At 47.6% G+C, this 16,904-nt stretch overlaps 1 long non-coding RNA gene across 1 annotated transcript; it reads left to right on the forward strand.

The window, feature by feature from the left end:
* The first annotated feature begins 3,397 nt into the window (after nucleotides 1–3,397).
* LOC111521040 lies at nucleotides 3,398–16,500 on the forward strand. Its single transcript, XR_002724836.1, has 4 exons — nucleotides 3,398–3,661; nucleotides 10,328–10,444; nucleotides 13,897–14,017; nucleotides 15,991–16,500. It is a non-coding gene; the product is annotated as an uncharacterized LOC111521040 (long non-coding RNA).
* Nucleotides 16,501–16,904: the final 404 nt, after the last annotated feature.

Below are 16,904 nucleotides of genomic sequence, written 5' to 3' on the forward strand. Positions count from 1 at the left end.
AGCAAGTGCAAAGGCCCTGGGGCAGGACTGTTCCTTGTGTGTCTGCAGAGCAGTAAGAAGGTCAATGCAGCTGGAGAAAAGTGAGTGAGGGGAAAGGGGGCGGAAATGAGGTCAGATAGGGGATGAGGTGCCAATCTTGTAGGGCCTCATAGGATCTTTGGCTTTTACTCTAAGTGAGGTGGGAGCCGTGGAGGATTCTGAGCAGAGGGGCAATGTGGTTTTGTGGGTGACAGACTCCCTCTAGCTGTATGTGGAGACTGGACTGTGTGTGTGAAGCGGGTGGGGTGAGATGGTGGAGAAAGGTGGAAGCTAAGAGGCCAGCGAGGACCTACTGCAGTGGTCCAGGTGCAGGGTGGCAGTGTCAGGACAGGGTGGTGACCATGGAGGTGGTGACAAGAGATTGGAGTCTGGACATACTGTGTTTCCCGGCTCTTTTTTTTTTTTTGGAGACAGAGTTTCAATCTTGTTGCCCAGGCTGGAGTGCAATGGCGCGATCTCGGCTCACCAAAACCTCCACCTCCTAGGTTCAAGCCTCAGCCTCCTGAGTAGTACAGGCATACATCACCACACCTGGCTAATTTTTGTAGTTTTAGTAGAGATGGGGTTTCTCCATGTTGGTCAGGCTGGTCTCGAACCCCTGGGCTCAGGTGATTCGCCCACCTTGGCCTTCCAAAGTGCTGGGATTACAGGCATAAGCCACCATGCCTGGCCTTCTTCTTCTTCTTCTTCTTTTTTTTTTTTTTGAGACAGAGTCTCACTGCGACACCCAGGCTGGAGTGCAATGGTGCAGTCTCAGCTCACTGCAACCTCCCCTTCCCAAGTTCAAGTGATTTTCCTGCCTCAGCCTCCCAAGAAGCTGGGACTACAGGCGTGTGCCACCACACCTGGCTACTTTTTGTATTTTTAATAGAGACGGAGTTTCCCCATATTGGCCAGGCTGGTCTCGAACTGCTGACCTCAGGTGATCCTCCTGCTTCGGCCTCCCAAAGTGCTGGGATTACAGGCATCAGCCAACATGCCTGGCCTGTTTCCCAGCACTTTTTGGCACTTAGGAGAAACTCCCCTCACTCACTGTACTCCAGCCACATTGCGCTTGCGTGATCCAACCTCGGGGCCTTTGCACTTGCTGTTCCCTCTGCCCTGCACACCCCGCGCCCAGATATTCCCAAGGCTTCCTCCCTCCCTTTTCAGGGCTAAAGCTGCTGAAATCGCCCACATTCCTGACATCCACCTCCCTCGCTCTGCTGGGTTGATCACTACAGTGAACCTCCTGGCCTCAATATACAGGAGGCGTTTTTTCTTGTTGTTGAGTTGTCTATCTCCTGCCGTAGGGCATCAGCTTGAGGAGGGAACCAGTGATGTCTCTTTTTTTTTTTTTTTTTAATAGAGTCTCGCTCTATCGCCCAGGCTGGAGCATAGTGGCACAATCTTGGCTCACTGCAACCTCCACCTCCTGGGTTCAAGTGCTTTAGCCTCCTGAGTAGCTGGGATTACAGGCATGAACCACCACACCTGGCTATTTTTTTTATTTTTAGTAGACATGGGGTTTCACCATGTTGGCCAGGCTGGTCTCGAACTCCTGGCCTCAAGCAATCTGCCCACCTGACCCTCCCAAAGTGCTGATATTACAGGCATGAACCGTCATGCCTGGCCAGCAATGATTTCTCTCATTCATTGCTGTATCCCCAAGTCTAACTATGCCTGGAGCAGAGTAGGCCATCAGTGAGATTTGTAGGAAGAATGAGAGAAGGCGTCAGAGATGATTTTGTTTCTGCCACTCATTAGTGCATGACCTGTGCAAATGGCTTCTCCCTCCATCCCCAGTATCCTCTTCTGTGAAATGGGTCTGTCTCTCTACATAACCTCTATAGAGCTGTTGTGAGGATCTGGGAAGCCTTAGGCAAAAAGCCTTTAGTACCATTCAGGGCTCTTAGAAGCTGTCTGTGTTAGGTGTTGCTATGAACCTTCAGAGGGAATGAGAGGATAGCTGGAAGAGAGTCACCCCTGCAGCGGCCAAGAAGGAAGAGAGAAACACATTTGTCCTAAGATGGGACAAGGCTGTTTTTTCCAGGATTTTCAGTGAGAAAATGAAACAGCATCCAAGAATCTCAGGGCACAGGCTTCAAGCTTCTTGGCTGTCTGGCCTCTGCCCGTCTTTCCTGCTCTCTGCTCCATCCTATAGCTCCCTTCCCCGCAGCCCTGCGAGCCCCTCAGCTGCCCCAGGACCCTCTGCTCCTCTGTCCCTCTGCTCCTCTGGGAATCCAGTCCCCTCTGGCTGAATGCCTCACCTTCCCCTGGGGCTTGCTGCTCAGCCCTCTGCAGCCAACCCAGCTCCTGTGTGGAATTCCCTGGCAACTGGTATGAGAGGGTGCCCGGCATCCCCTCCTCAGCCTGTCACAGTGGATAAGGGCCAGCTGTTAGCATCATTGTTGTTATTACTATTACACGAACCCTTCCAATGGATCCACACCGCCTAAACAGCACCAGGAAGCCAGGGAAATGCCAGAAGCAATAACAGTCAGCAACTGTGTAGTACCTACTGGGTACTGTGCCGTATTGCATATAGGTACCATTCCAAGCCCTTCGTGCTATTAACTCATTTAATTGTCACAACGTATGAGGTGGGTACTACGTTAACTCCATTTTACAGATAATGAAACAGATCTAGAGGGGTTAAGTAACTAACCACTGGGAAAGCTAGATTCAAATTTGAGGGTTTGCTCTAAAACCTGTTGTTTTAATTAACACTACACACTGCTGCCTTATGGCATTTTATCGTTTGAAATAATAACACTTTCTGAGCACTCACCATGTGCCCCTACTAGGCTCAGAATTACCTCTCTTCACCCCCAAAGACCCTATGAGTTCATTTGATTATTAAGTAGTCCCATTTGACAGAAGAAACTGAGGCATAGAAAGATAGTGCCTCACACAGTGTGGCAAATTGTGTTTTCTTTTCTTTTTTTTAAATACAGTGTCTTGCTCTGTTGCCCAGGCTGCAGTCCAGTGGCAAGATCATAGCTCACTGCAGCCTCCTGGGCTCAACCCATCTTCCTGCCTTGGCCTCCCAAAATGCTGGAATTACAGGGAGTGCACCCAGCTGGGCATCGTGTCGTCTTAAGATGCTCACAGCAGCGTCTCTCATCCTCATGATCTGTTTCTTCTTCTTCTTCTTTTTTTTTTGGTAAAAAAAAAAAAAAAAAAAAAAAAAAACCCAGCTTTATTGAGATATAATTCACATATCATAAAACTCACCCTTTTAAAGTACACAATCCAGTGGGTTTTGGTGTATTCACAGAGTTGTGCAATCATCACCACTATCTAATTTTAGAACACTTGCATTGCCCCCAAAAGGAAGCTCACACCCGTTAGCAGTCACTCCCCCTTCCCACCACGTTGTAAGGAAACCCAAACCAGCCCAAGTGAAGAGACCACACGGAGAAGTCATGCACAGGTGTCTTTCTGATGGCCCAGCTGCGGCAGCAGCTGCCAGGCACACAAGTGAAGACTCTCTGACCGAGGCCAGCACCCCAGCCACCAAGTCACCCTCAGCCTCCAGGCTGTCCCAGCTGAGGCCCCAGACACTGTGGAGCAGACACAAGCTGTCCTGCTATGCCCTGTCTGCATTCCTGACCACAGGATCTGAGCGATATCATTCCAGGTGAGTAGAATGGCTGCTTTACACCGCTGTGTTCTGGGGTGGGTTTGTTACGCAGGAGTAGTAACCAAGCCACAGCTGGTAAGGGGCAAGGCTTGGGTTTGAACCCCAGTCCATCTGGCTTTGGGGCTGCCCCTTAAACCACATATAGGCTGAATGATCCCCTGGATGTGGAGGAGTCAGTGTTCCCTTTCTTGTGCAATTGACTCAGTGCATCGGGGTGATCAGTGCATCGGGGTGACATGCCCTTTCTCTAGCTGACCTTCCAGAAGCACAAAAACGGGGACAGAAATGCTTTCTTTTTGTTTTGTCAGTTTATTGCTGTGCTGCTGCTGCTGCTGCAGTTGTTATTTAATATATATGAATTATTGTTCTTATTTTTTGCTAGTTAGAGTAAGGCTGGGCGTCGCGGCCCTCACCTGTAATCCCAGCACCTTGGGAGGCCAAGGTGGGCAGATCGTTTGAATCCCAGAGTTTGAGACCAGCCTGGGCATGGTGGTGAAACCCTGTCTCTACAAAAAAATACAAAAATGAGCCGGGCACGGTGGCATGTGCCTATAGTCCTAGCTACTTAGGAGGCTGAAGTGAGAGGATGGCTTGAGTCTGGGAGGCGGAGGTTGCAGTGAGCCGAGATTGTGCCATTACATTCTAGTCTGGCCGACAGAGTGACAGCCTATCTCTCAAAAAAAGAAAAAAAGAAAGAAAAGAAAAGTTAGAATAAATAGATAAGGAAACACAAAAAATCCACATGCCATCCCCACCATGCAGGAAAATCCTCCACGTAACACTTGAATCTTGTAGAATTGTATCTTCCAGGCATTTAACTCATGCAATTTCACTGTGCATCAGTGGGCCAAAAAGGGTGACAGAGTGACCATCTTTTTTTCTTCTTCTTCTTCTTCTTTTTTTTTTTTTTTTTTTTTGAGATAGTCTCACTCTGTTGGTCAGGCTGGAGTGCTGTGGTGCGGTCTCAGTTTACTGCAACCTCTGCCTCCCGGGTTTGAGCTATTCTCCTGCCTCAGCCTCCAGAGTAGCTGGGATTACAGGCACACACCACCACACCTGGCTAATTTTTGTATTTTTCGTTGAGATGGGGTTTCACCATGTTGGCCAGGCAGATCTCAAACTCCTGTCTGCCCGCCTCAGCCTCCCAAAGTGCTGGGATTTACAGGCGTGAGCCACAGAGCCCAGCTGAGAATGACAATTTTCATATGGCAAGTGAGTGTAGCTGGCAGATCCTACTTTTTGTTCAACATGGCCCCAAACACAAGATGACCCCCCCCATCCAGAGGCTATTTTGATTTGCTAAGTGTTTATAACGCACCACAGTTGAGAGGAAATTTAACATATTTTTCAGGATCATTTTTTATTCTAAATAAAAAGAGACCTATTTTATCCCTTCCAAAAATGGGACTGAGCTACACAGATGGTTTTGTACCTGACTTTTTCACGTAACAACGTACTTTGAACTGTCTTTGTGCGAGCGGCTTTCTCCTGGCCTTCGTCATGAGATGGAGGCACTCTGGGAGTCCACCTGCGCTCTCGCAGCGTGGCAGTCAGGGTCTCCCGGAACTCCCCAAGCCATGCAGTCAGGATGCTGAGCGAAAGAAGCCAGATGGGAAGAGCACACACTGTGTACTTCCCTTTGTGGAAAGTTCAAAACCAGCAAAAGTCATCTATGGGGTTAGAATTCAGGACAGCTGTTAACCTTGGGAGGTTAACCTTGGGGGCGGTGGTGGGGAGGATTTACCAGGAGAGACATCTAGGGGGCTTCTGGAATGTCCTGTCTATATCTGGGTGCTCATTCCATGAATGTGTCCACTTGGCGAGAATTCACTGAGCTCTTTATGTATGCTGTGTGCACTTTTCCTTGCAATTAAAACTCACATACAAACACGCAGATGCATGTGTGAGTGCACCACACACACACACACACACACACAGTGTTCTTAGAGCACAGGCTGTGCTGTCTGGAAATACATGTTTAATGCTTTTGCCACATATAGGCATAGGTGAATGTTGAGAGGACTGGGTATGAAGTTGGGAGCCCAGGTCTGAATCCTGGCTCAGCCATTGTTAAATGCGTGACTTTGGGCAAGTTACTTAACCTCTCTGAGCCTCAGTTTCCTCATCTGGACTCTGTACCAAGCCCACAAGACCACAGGAGCAGCCCCTGCTCACCTCTCCATCTGGCTTTTCCATTCTTCTCTGGCTATCTCTCTAAGCCCGCACCACACTGGCCACCATTCTTGTTCCTATCACAGCAAAGTTCAGTGTGGCCTCAGGGCTTTTGCCCTAGCTATTCCTGCTGCCTGGAGTTACCCTTTCCCTGATTTTCTTGTGGTTGGTTCCTTTTCCTCCTTCATGTTTCAGTTCAAAGGTTACCTTCTTAAAGAGGAGAGCCCCTCACTGACCACTCGCCACCCCAGCCATCATCAATTTCATTCCCTGGCCTCAGTTTCTTTCCAGTGCCTCTCAGGTTCTGAAAGGGTCATATTTGTTTTTTGCATGTTGTTGCTCTTTACTTGTTATCTGCTTGGCACTCCCCCTAGACTCATGGACCCTAGGAGATGAGGAATCATGATTGTCCTGTTCATTGCTACATCTCCATCACCTAAAACAATATGTGTTTGTTGAATTAATCAATCAATCTCTACAGTGATCTGATGCTACTTTATGGAATTCTCGGGAAGTTTTGAAAGTACATTTTAAACAGCCAGGTTTATAAGAATGAGGGAACTTTGAAAGCTCTGTTTGAATGTGGTTAACTCTACTGAAAAGAATCTAGATAGGCCCAAGATGCTTTGTGAGCTATGTCTTCCATAATCTCATCTACATTGAAAGTCACTATACCTTTTGCGACCACCCACCCCCCACCTCCACCTTTTACTATTTGCACCTTTTGTTATTGGCCATTTGGCTAGAACAAAATCACTAATATTCTTATTAGTTTATTTATTTCTATATTATATTAACTTTTTTTGTTTTGAGTGGTTTTTTTTTTTTTTTTGAGACGGAGTTTCACTCTGTTACCCAGGCGGGGGTGGAGTGGCGTGATCTTGGCTCACTGCAACCTCTGTCTCCCGGGTTCAAGAGATTCTCCTGCCTCAGCTTCCTGAGTAGCTGGGATTACAGGCACATGCTACCAAGCCCTGCTAATTTTTGTATTTTTAGTAGAGACAGGGTTTCACCAAGTTGGTTAGGCTGGTCTCAAACTCCTGACCTCAGGTAATCTGCCCACCTTGGCCTCCCAAAGTGTTGGGATTACAGGTGTGAGCCACCACGCCTGGCCAACATGGTTTTAAGATGGTCAAAAGGTACAAAGAGTGTACAAAGAGGAGTCTGTCTCCCTCTGACTCCTGCCCTAGAGCCAGTTAGTGTTTCCAGGTACCTAGTAAGTGCTTCCAGAAATGTTCTGTGCAGAAATAGGCATATGGGCTATATCCTCATCTTTCCTGTTTACACAGAAAGGATCTAGTTCAATACACTGCTTTATATCTTTGCTTTTTCTTTTTTCTTCTTCATAATTGATCTTGGAGCTGTTTCCATATCACACATCGTATGTGTGTGTTTTAGTTGCACAGAAAGCTGTATGCATCAAGAGCTCAGAGTAACTGGTCTCTCTCTCCCCATGTCTTTCTCTCTCTCTTTTTCTCTCCCTCTCTCTCTCTCTCTTCTTTTGAGACGAAGTTTTGCTCTTGTCACCCAGGCTGGAGTGCAGTGGCCTGATCTCGGCTCACTGCAACCTCTGCCTCCCAGGTTCAAGTGATTCTCCTACCTCAGCCTCCTGAGTAGCTGGCATTACAGGCATGTGCCACCACGCCCAGCGAATTGTTGTACTTTTAGTAGAGACAGGGTTTCACCATGTTGGTCAGGCTGGTCTTGAACTCCTGACCTCAGGTGATCTGCCTGCCTCAGCCTCCCAAAGCGCTGGGATTACAGGCGTGAGCCACCGCATCTAGCTTTTTTTTGTTTTTTGAGACAGGGTTTTGCTCTGTCACCCAGGCTGGAGTGCAGTGGCACGATGTTAGATCACTGCAGCGTCTAAGTCACGGGTTCAAGCAATCCTCCCAGCTCAACCTCCCGAGTAGCTGTGACTGCAGTCATTATTTTTTTAAAAACCGTAGAATACTGATGGACACCTCAGGCAGCTCCCGTCTTTTGCTTCTGCAGGCAGTGCTGCAGTGAAGGTCCTTGCATGCACCTTTGGGCCCAGGAAAATCACTGAGTCCTTTTGAATCTGGTAAAGCAGCCTGAGAGTTTACCACTCCCCAACCTCATCTTCACCCCTCAGCCCACCCCACCCTTGCTGGTGTTTGTGATTTGGCCTTTTAAAGACTTTTTCAAAATTGACTTTGGCTTCTTGGCCTGAACTCTGAAGTGTTTGAGCTGATAAGATAGCAGGCTTGGCTGAGGGGGCCGGGAGTAAACAGTGACCCTGGGGGCCTCCGCCCCAGTGCAGGAGGGGCCATGGCCCCAAGTCTGTCCCGTCTCCAGCTGTGGGAGCAGGCGGTGTGTCTGGAGGAGGAAGCTGAATTGCGCTGGGCTCCAGACGGGTTTGGGAACCGGAAGGAAGTGGGAAGCTGGCCCCACACGGAACCACTTCTCTGGGCCTTTGAGAACAGTGCCAAGAGGCGCAACATGGGCTCAGTATTTGCTGGGGCCTCTCCTAAACCAAACAGGACACCATGGGCAAGCTGGAGCAGAGTCCTGCAAACCTGAAGACACATCCCGTGGAGCCCCAAGGAGCCGGGTGTCACAGGAGGGGCCCTGCCTCCAAGGCCGTGGCAGACAGAACTGGCACCATCTCCACACAGCGATTGTACCTCCCCGCTCTGATCTAGGCCACAGAAGTGAACAAATCAGTTCGGATTCCCACCCTCTAGAACTTTCTTCAGTTGAGGAGGGAAGAGAGAGGATAAACAGGCAAAAACTGGCCAGGGTGCAGGGGGCTACAATGGAGAATGGCCAGGCTGTGGGGGCAGAGCAGGAGCACTGCCCAGCCTGGAGGGGGAAGGCCTCCCCAGTCATGCCTGGTCCCAGCTTAAAAAGATTTGGGGCCTCCCAGGGTTTCTCAGGGCTCCTGAGACCATGGCCTCTGCGTGATCTTCCCTGCCCACCTCTACCAGCAGGGTCAGTGGTGCCAGCTTGGCAACACTTGCTGCCCATATCTACCTGGGGTCCCTGCATGCCTGTTCCCTCTGCTGGCAGTGCCCTCACCTCCCACCTCCCACTCGTGTTTCAGCTCTCAGCTGAGATGTCACCTTCTCCGGGAAGCCTTCCTTAATGTCCCTGGATGGTCTTGGGGCTATCACATGCTCCTGTACATTCCTCATCCCTGCTTCAGTCACTCTGGATTGGGGTTACTTGTTTGCGAGTGGCCCAAGGTAGCCCAGCATGGCCAGAACCCAGCCCTGTGGCTGACCCTGCTGGATTCAAATGCTAGCTCCACCTCTTAGCTGTGCAACCTTGGGCCTCAGTTTTCCCATCTGGAAAAAGGGCATAGTGATGGCCTCTACCTCACAGGGTGGTTGTGAGGAAGAAGCAATTTAATAAAGTACTTAGAAAGACATCTGGCACCAAGTTTACACTCAGTAAATGTTGGCTGTGCCATTCCGCCTGTTCTCTCTCCCACAGAACACAGTGGGTGCCCACTTCGCATGTGCACGCTAAACCAGTGCAGCCCTTCAAATATGCTCAATGCGGGGAAAGGCTTAGGTAATTCAGATGCTCCTCGACTCGGGTTGGGGCTGCAGCCTGATAAACCCACTGTAAGTGGTTTTATCGTTAAGTCAAAAGTGCATTTAGCACACCTAACCTACTGAACATTATCATAGCTTAGCCTAGCCTCCCTTAAAGGTGCTGGAAACCTTTACATTCGCCTACATCAGGCAAAATCATCTAGCACAAAGCCTATTTTATAATAAAGTGCTGAATATTTCATGTAAAATTATTGCACTCCATATTGCTAGCCTGATAAGAGATTAAAATTCAAAATTCAAAGTATGATTTCTACCAAATGCCTATCTCTTTCATACCATCATAAACTCGAAAAATCCTAAAATGAACCATTGTTAGTTGAGGATCATCCATAATGGAAAAAATTTTAAAAACACAACAGTAAAGAGTGCAACAGTAATGATTTACAACTATGCAACACACACACAGTCCAATACCCTGACTTGGGGAAAAGAAAGAAATAGACTGTTTAGTGTGGTTTTGTTAGAAGGATGGGACAAAAAATAATTTTTCTTCTTTCTTGTTTGATGTGTTTTTTTTTTTTTTTCCTAATCTTCTTTAATAAGCATGGTTTCCATTTAAATGGGAAAAAAAATAACAACAAATCTAGAGAGGGAACCCGCAAGTCCTTTCTGCTCCACACAGTTTGCCCACAAACTGGGACAGGGGGTGGGGGAGGTGGGGTGTGGCAGGGTGGTCAGAGAAAGAGCTGGCCTTTAGAAATTAAGCAAGAGCAGGAAAACCATCGTGTGCCGGGCGGGGCGGGGGGGGTGTAGGGTGTCAGCTTGACCAGGGGAAGCTGTGGCGACAACAAAGCAACTCCTCTCCCGACTCTGGACATGGCAAGACATGCTGGATGCCCCCACTCCCCAGACCCCAAGATGGAGCTAGTAACCCTGCCTAACGCCACAGCCCTGTGTTTCCCTGCAGCATAACACATGCCGCATGGCAGCGTCTGTAAAGAAAGGGCCTTGTCACCTGCCCCTACTCGCATATGTTACCTCGCCTCGCCTGCCTAACCCTGAAGACCTGCCTGCAAGGAGTAAGGTACTACTGTTAGCCCCATTTCCCAGAGGGAGAAACTGAGGCTCAAAGGTGTAATAATTTGCCCAATGTTGCCCAGTTGATCAATGAGAGAGTCTGAACTTAATACCATTTGGGCTGGATGCGGTGACTCAGACCTATAATCCCAACACTTTGGGAGGCCAAGTCGGGAGGATTGCTTGAGTCCAGGAGTTCAAGACCAGCCTGGGCAACATAGTGACATCTCATCTCTACAAAAATTAAAAAATTAGCTGGGCATGGTGGCATGCACCTGTATTCACAGCTACTAAAGAGGCTAAAGCAGGAGGATCTCTTGAGCCCTGGAGGTTGAGGCTGCCATGAGTCATAATGGTGCCACTGCACTCCAGTCTGGGTGACAGTGAGATTCACAAACACACACACACAAATTTTAACACCATTTGGTTTTATCATTGTCTGTGGTGTCTGATTTGTCATCTTTTTTTCATTTCCACCAAAGTAGATGTTAACAAATGGAAGGCTGGAAGAATGGATGGATGAATGGGTGGATGGATGGATGGATGGACGGATGGGCCGGTGGATGAACGGAAGGATGAACAGATGGATGAAAGGAAGGATGGATGGATGAATGGATGAGAGATAGATGATGGCTGGAGAGATGGGTGGATGGATGAATGGATGGTTGGCTAGGTCAGGGATGGATGATGGATGGAGGGATGAATGAATGGATGGGTAAATGAATGAATTAATGGATGACTGGGTGGGTGGAATGCATGCATAGAATGCATGGGTGGTTGAATACATAAAAGAACTAACTAAATAAATAATGATGAAAGGCAGGGGGCACTAAGAGGGTGAAAGGGTTTATTCCTGGACATTGAATGTGCCCTTTGGAAAGATTGCAAACTGGCAGTTATCAGGGTAAATTGAGCTGCAGACATATTTTGTTTGATCTTCACAGGGTTTTTAATGTTTTTGAATTGTCATTATTTTAAAATTAGGAAATTTCACATTAAAAATCTAGATTTCTGGTTTCTCCTGCAAAATTGGGCCAGCACCCATACCAGGAAATAATATACCAGGACTGACGGGGCTGAGCCCTCTGAGTGCTCACAGTCCCCACTGCTCCACAATGCAGCCCTGCTATTGAGGTTGTGTCCGCTGCCATTGATCATGGCTGTTTGGGCTGGTGTTTTTCTCAGTACCATTACAAAGAAAAAGAAAATCTCTTACAGGTGGCTCTTCGTCAAAAGTGGAAAATGAACTTAGGTAAAGAGGAAATTGGGGGAGAAGTCTTTATTTGTCGCCATGGGGACTACTCCTGTGGATTCAATGGACCAGCAGTGCATCTTGCCTGAGCAGTTAGGGGCACAGGCGCTAGAGCCTGATGGCCTGGATTCAAGCCCCGGCTCTGCTACACACTGGCTGTGTGGCCTCGTGCAAGTCACTGAACGTTTCTGGCCTCCGTTTCCTCATCTGTAAAGCAGAGGTGGTGTCAGTCTCCGCCTCACAGAGTGTCAATGATTTTCTCCCTGTGGGGCTCTCGAGGTGTGAGCTGCTATTATCTGACACAGGGCTGGCTCCCGTCATGCATGTGGCCTGCCCACCCTGGGTGTCCACAGCAGCGGTTCTCAACCGAGGGCAACTGTGCCCCCCCAGGAGACATTTGGCATTGTCTAGAGACATCTTAGGTTGTCACAACTTGGGTGGGGAGGGGCTACCAACATCTTATGGGTAGAGGCCAGGGTGACTGTGAACAGCCTACAAAGCTCAGGACAGATCCCTGCAGCAAAAGATTCTGCTGCCCCGTGTACTCCACCCCGTGTACTACTGCTTAGGCTGAGGAACCCGGATCTACAGGAATCCAAGTCCGCACAGGGGCTGAGCCATGGCCAAATATCTAGGAGTCCCTGAAGGCTACCAGAGGTGATTTCCTCCAGACGTGGCGGGAGCCATTTCCTCTGGCCTGAGCCACCTCAGCCCTCAGGATCATCAGGCCCCAAGTAGTGCCCCGTCCCAGGGTGCCTGGCCCCAGCCGGCTCCCAGCCCCACACAACAGGCAAGAAATGTGTCCCTAGTGCCTCCTGGTGGTCCGGCCCTAAACTACATGACTCTTCCCAGCCCAGGGTGGTGGGAGGGGAGGATGGGGACGTACCTTCCGGATGTTTAATCCAGACTAGTTGGGAATGTGGGGATTTAAGGTCATGGAAGGCGGTAGCCAATGTTTCAAACACAAATGGACAGGATTTGAATCTCACATCTTCCACTGACCATCTGGAAGGCCTTGGACAAATCCCATGACTCTCCTGGGCCTCAGTTTCCTCATCTGGAATGGGGATGATGTTATTTACGTCACAGTTTTGTTGGGAGGATTAAATTGAATGCATAAACAGATGAAACACACGAGATGCTTCACAAGCCTCCTCTTGGATACTTGTTATCACTGTGTTCATAGCAATTCAGAGCCACTTGTGTTTGATGAACTTCCAGTGTACTCAGAGGGATTTTTTTCACTATCAACAAATAATTTTGCTCAAAGAAATACAGATATGGGAAAGGATGCACAATATATTATCAAATGACCACAGGCCTCAGAAACATTGTATACAATGAGATCTCATTTTCTGTTTGATATATCTATGTGTGTGTGTGTGTGTGTGTGTGTGTGTGTGCGCGCGCGCACAGAGAGCAAGAGAGACAGAGAGAGAATCTTGCTTGTTACCCAGGCTGGAGTGAACACGACTCACTGCAGCCTCCACCTCCCAGGCTCAAGCAATCCTCCCACCTCAACCTTCCAAGTAGTTGGGACTACAGGCACCTGCCATCATTTTTAGTAAAGACAGGGTTTCAGCATATTGCCCAGACTGGTTTCGAACTCCTAGACTCAAGTGATCCTCCAACTTTAGCCTCCTAAAGTACTGGGATTACAGGTGTGAGCCACTGCACCCGGCCTGATATATCTATATTTTTAAAATATGAACACTTATAACATGTATGAGAAAAAAATACCTCATTTTCTTAGTATATAAAAATCCCTAGCACATCAACAAAAAGACAATTATCCGAGAGAAAAATAGACAAACAACTTGAATGCTTTGCCATCAGAAAAGAAATATAAACGGTCTTTGAACATATTTTTTAAATGTCCAATCTAACATATAAGCAATGAATATGTAGATTAGAACTATGGTGAACACCTTTTCCCCCTATCAGCAAGGCCACGATCAAGAAGTCCAATAATACTTGGCCTTGGCTAGAATGTGGGGAAACTGGAGCTCATGTAGGTCGCCGGTGCAAATGACGATTGGTAGGTACAACCTTAGAGAGCATTTAGACAACTAGCGTCAAAATGTTTAAATGCACCTGCCCTATGACTGGGCGATTCAGTTGCTAAGAATGTATCCATCAAAAATAGCTCTGAATACATGGAAAGACTTCTGTGAAAGGGATGCTAATTGCAGCATTGTTTGTTGCAGCAAAACCCTGGAAATACCTCCGTGACTATCACCAGAAAACTTGTTAGATAAATTATTATATTCGGACAATGGAATGTGCGAAGAATGCTCTCCTAGTGCTGATCTGGAAAGATCTGGCAAGGTACATTGCTAAGTTGAAAAAAACAAAATCCCAGTGCAGAACAGGGTGTGTGGTGTGCTTCTATTTAGAGAAGTGAGTACAGGAATCCATGCACATATTTGCTTATCTATGTTCTGGATGTCTCTGTAATGATCCCCAAGAAATGATAACCAGAATGGATTATGGGGAGGGAAGGATTAGAGGGAAAAGACCCACTGTAAATCTTTTGGTATCTTTTGAATTTTTGCATATGAATACATTCCCTCGTTAGTTTTTAAAAACTGAACTTTTTAATGCGTTGATAGATGACAGAGAGAAAAATGCCTTGAAGGATATGCTCCAAGATGTCAACAGCACTGATCTCTGGGTGGCTGATGTGAATTAAAAGCGACTTTTATTTTGTTATTTTTTATTATTTCTCTAATCAATTATTTATTTTGAGACAAGGTCTTGCTCTGTCACTCAGGCTGGAGTGCAGTGATGCAATCACTGCTCACTGAAACCTCTGCCTCCCGGGCTCAAGCAATCCTCCCACCTCAGCCTCCTGAGTAGCTGGAACTATAGGCACTTGCCACCATACCCAGCTGATTTTTAATTTAATTTAATTTAATTTTTTTTTTGTAAAGACGAGGTCTCACTAAGTTGCCCAGGCTGGTCTTGAACTCCTGGGCTCAAATGATCCCTCTGTCTCAGCTTCCCAAAGTGCTAGGATTACAAGTGTGAGCCATTGTGCCTGGTCTGTTCTTTTTTAAAAATACAGAGCCAGGGTCTCTGTCACCTCGGCTAGAGTACAGTGACACAATCATAACACACTGCAGCCTTGACCTTCTAGGGTCAAGTGATCCTCCAGCTTCAGCCTCCTGAGTAGCTGGGACCACAGGCATGCACCATCACTTCTGGTTATATTTTGTTCTTTTTACTTAGATTTTCTAATTTTAAAAAATAATTACTGGCTGGGTGTGATGGCTCATGTCTGTAAATCCTAGCACTCTAGGAGACCAAGGTGGGAGGATCATTTGAGCCCAGGAGTTCGAGACCAGCCTGGGCAAATAGTAAAACCCCGTCTCTACTAAAAATACAAATACAAAAAAAAAAATTAGCTGGGCGTGGTGGCGCTCACCTGTAGTCCCAGCTACTCAGGAGGCTGAGGCAGGAGAATTGCTTGAACCCGGGAGGCAGAGGTTGCAGTGAGCTCAGATCACACCACTGCACTCTAGCCTGGGCGACAGAGCGAGACTCTGTCTTAAAATAAAATATAATAAAATAAAATAAATAATTATCAAGGTATATTCAGATAATTAAAAAAAAATTAAGTAAGTAAACACCTCAGTGTTCTCTTGGTAGTCAGGGAAAAACTAACTTCTACATGAAAAAAACAAAAGACCAAAAACACATACACTTTTCTAAACAGGCAGATTATTTTCATTGCCAAGGACATTTACAGAGGCTGAGGTCAGGTGGTTGGAAATACATTCTATGAAAAATCGAGAATTAATACAACTGTCCTACCATGCACTTTCTGGGCATCAAAACGCCAAGCTTCTAACTCAGATCTGAGTTCAAATTCTGACTGCCACTTACCAACTGGGCAAGTTGCTCCTACGCTGTCGGCCTGTTTTCTCATCTGCAGTCTGAGACCACATTGCTGCTGGCAGGCTGGAGCGAGATCATGCCTGTGAAGTGCTTGGCTCAGGCGTACTCAGAGACCCAGTTCAAACAGGGAACAGGAAGAAATTCTGCACCCCCCAAGGGTGACAGGGCAGAGGGAGGACAGGAGGGGCCCGTTTTCCAGACTGAGGATCAGTGTGCAACTAGCTGGGCCCGGAGTCCCTCACAAACCGGCCAGCTCAGAGGGTCTTCCGACAGTTTGGAGAGAGTGACACCAAGTGGCCAAGTCTGAAACTACACCTTCAAGCCGGAGGGTTAGAATCTCTCTCCCCGAAACCCCTCCAGCTGCGCTCCTGAGCCAGGCACTGAACTTCCCTGAATCTCAGTTTTTTTCAGCTGTGAAATGGAGGCGATGCTGCTTACCTGGCAGAGAGGAGGTGGAAATTAAATGAAGTAACCCGCAGAGAGTCTCTCCAGGACCGCCATGTTGCACAACTTCAGGGGCCCCATTCATGAAATTGTGCAAGGCAGCGGAACCCCTAACAGGTGACTGTCTTTATCATCACTCCCTCAAACGCCGAGTTTCCTTCTGTACTCCCCTAGAGCGATTCTGAAGCCGGGTCTTCCAGAGTGCAGACCAAGTACCAGTGGGGATTCGTGGGGAGATCTTGGTGGGCACAGCACCCCAGTATGGAATAACATTTCATTCTCTGTCAATCATTCTGATCGCATCTAGGCGGCAGTCTCAGTTTGATAGGAACACAACATTAACGCCTTTCTAACACTCACCTGCCTCCCTTCCGAACTTCCTGTTTGAGAGTGGGCCTCAGACTTAGTGCCTTCAGAAGGCAAAATGATTTGGCTAGAATTTAATAAAGTTACATGTTTTCATAATATTTACTTTTTGTGGTCACCTTCTATTGAGAGCGGGTGGTGCTGGCTTTCCCTTTACAGTAGATGTGGTAGATTGTATTATTGTCGAAGTATTTATCCCATTGGCAATTCCCTGGTGAGCTTCCCGACTGAAGTCAGTCTTGGCTGTGTGACTCCTTTGGGCAACAGAGTGTGAGCTAAACTTTTGAGAAGTGGCTTTGTCGTGTGGTTTCTGTCTGCTATGGGAATGGCCTGCCCCAGGAATGGGCTGTACCTTTAACCTATGACCCAGAGCACAGCTGCAGTGATCCACAACCAACAAATAATGAGACGGTAACTGAGGATTCATATCCTCAATCTGAATAAGAAATCGACCTTTGTCATTAACGAGCTCCTGAGATGCTGGGGCTCCTTGTTACTGCAGTAA

The sequence above is a fragment of the Piliocolobus tephrosceles genome, chromosome 20 (genome assembly GCF_002776525.5).
Source record: "Piliocolobus tephrosceles isolate RC106 chromosome 20, ASM277652v3, whole genome shotgun sequence".
In the NCBI taxonomy this organism is placed as follows: domain Eukaryota; kingdom Metazoa; phylum Chordata; class Mammalia; order Primates; family Cercopithecidae; genus Piliocolobus; species Piliocolobus tephrosceles.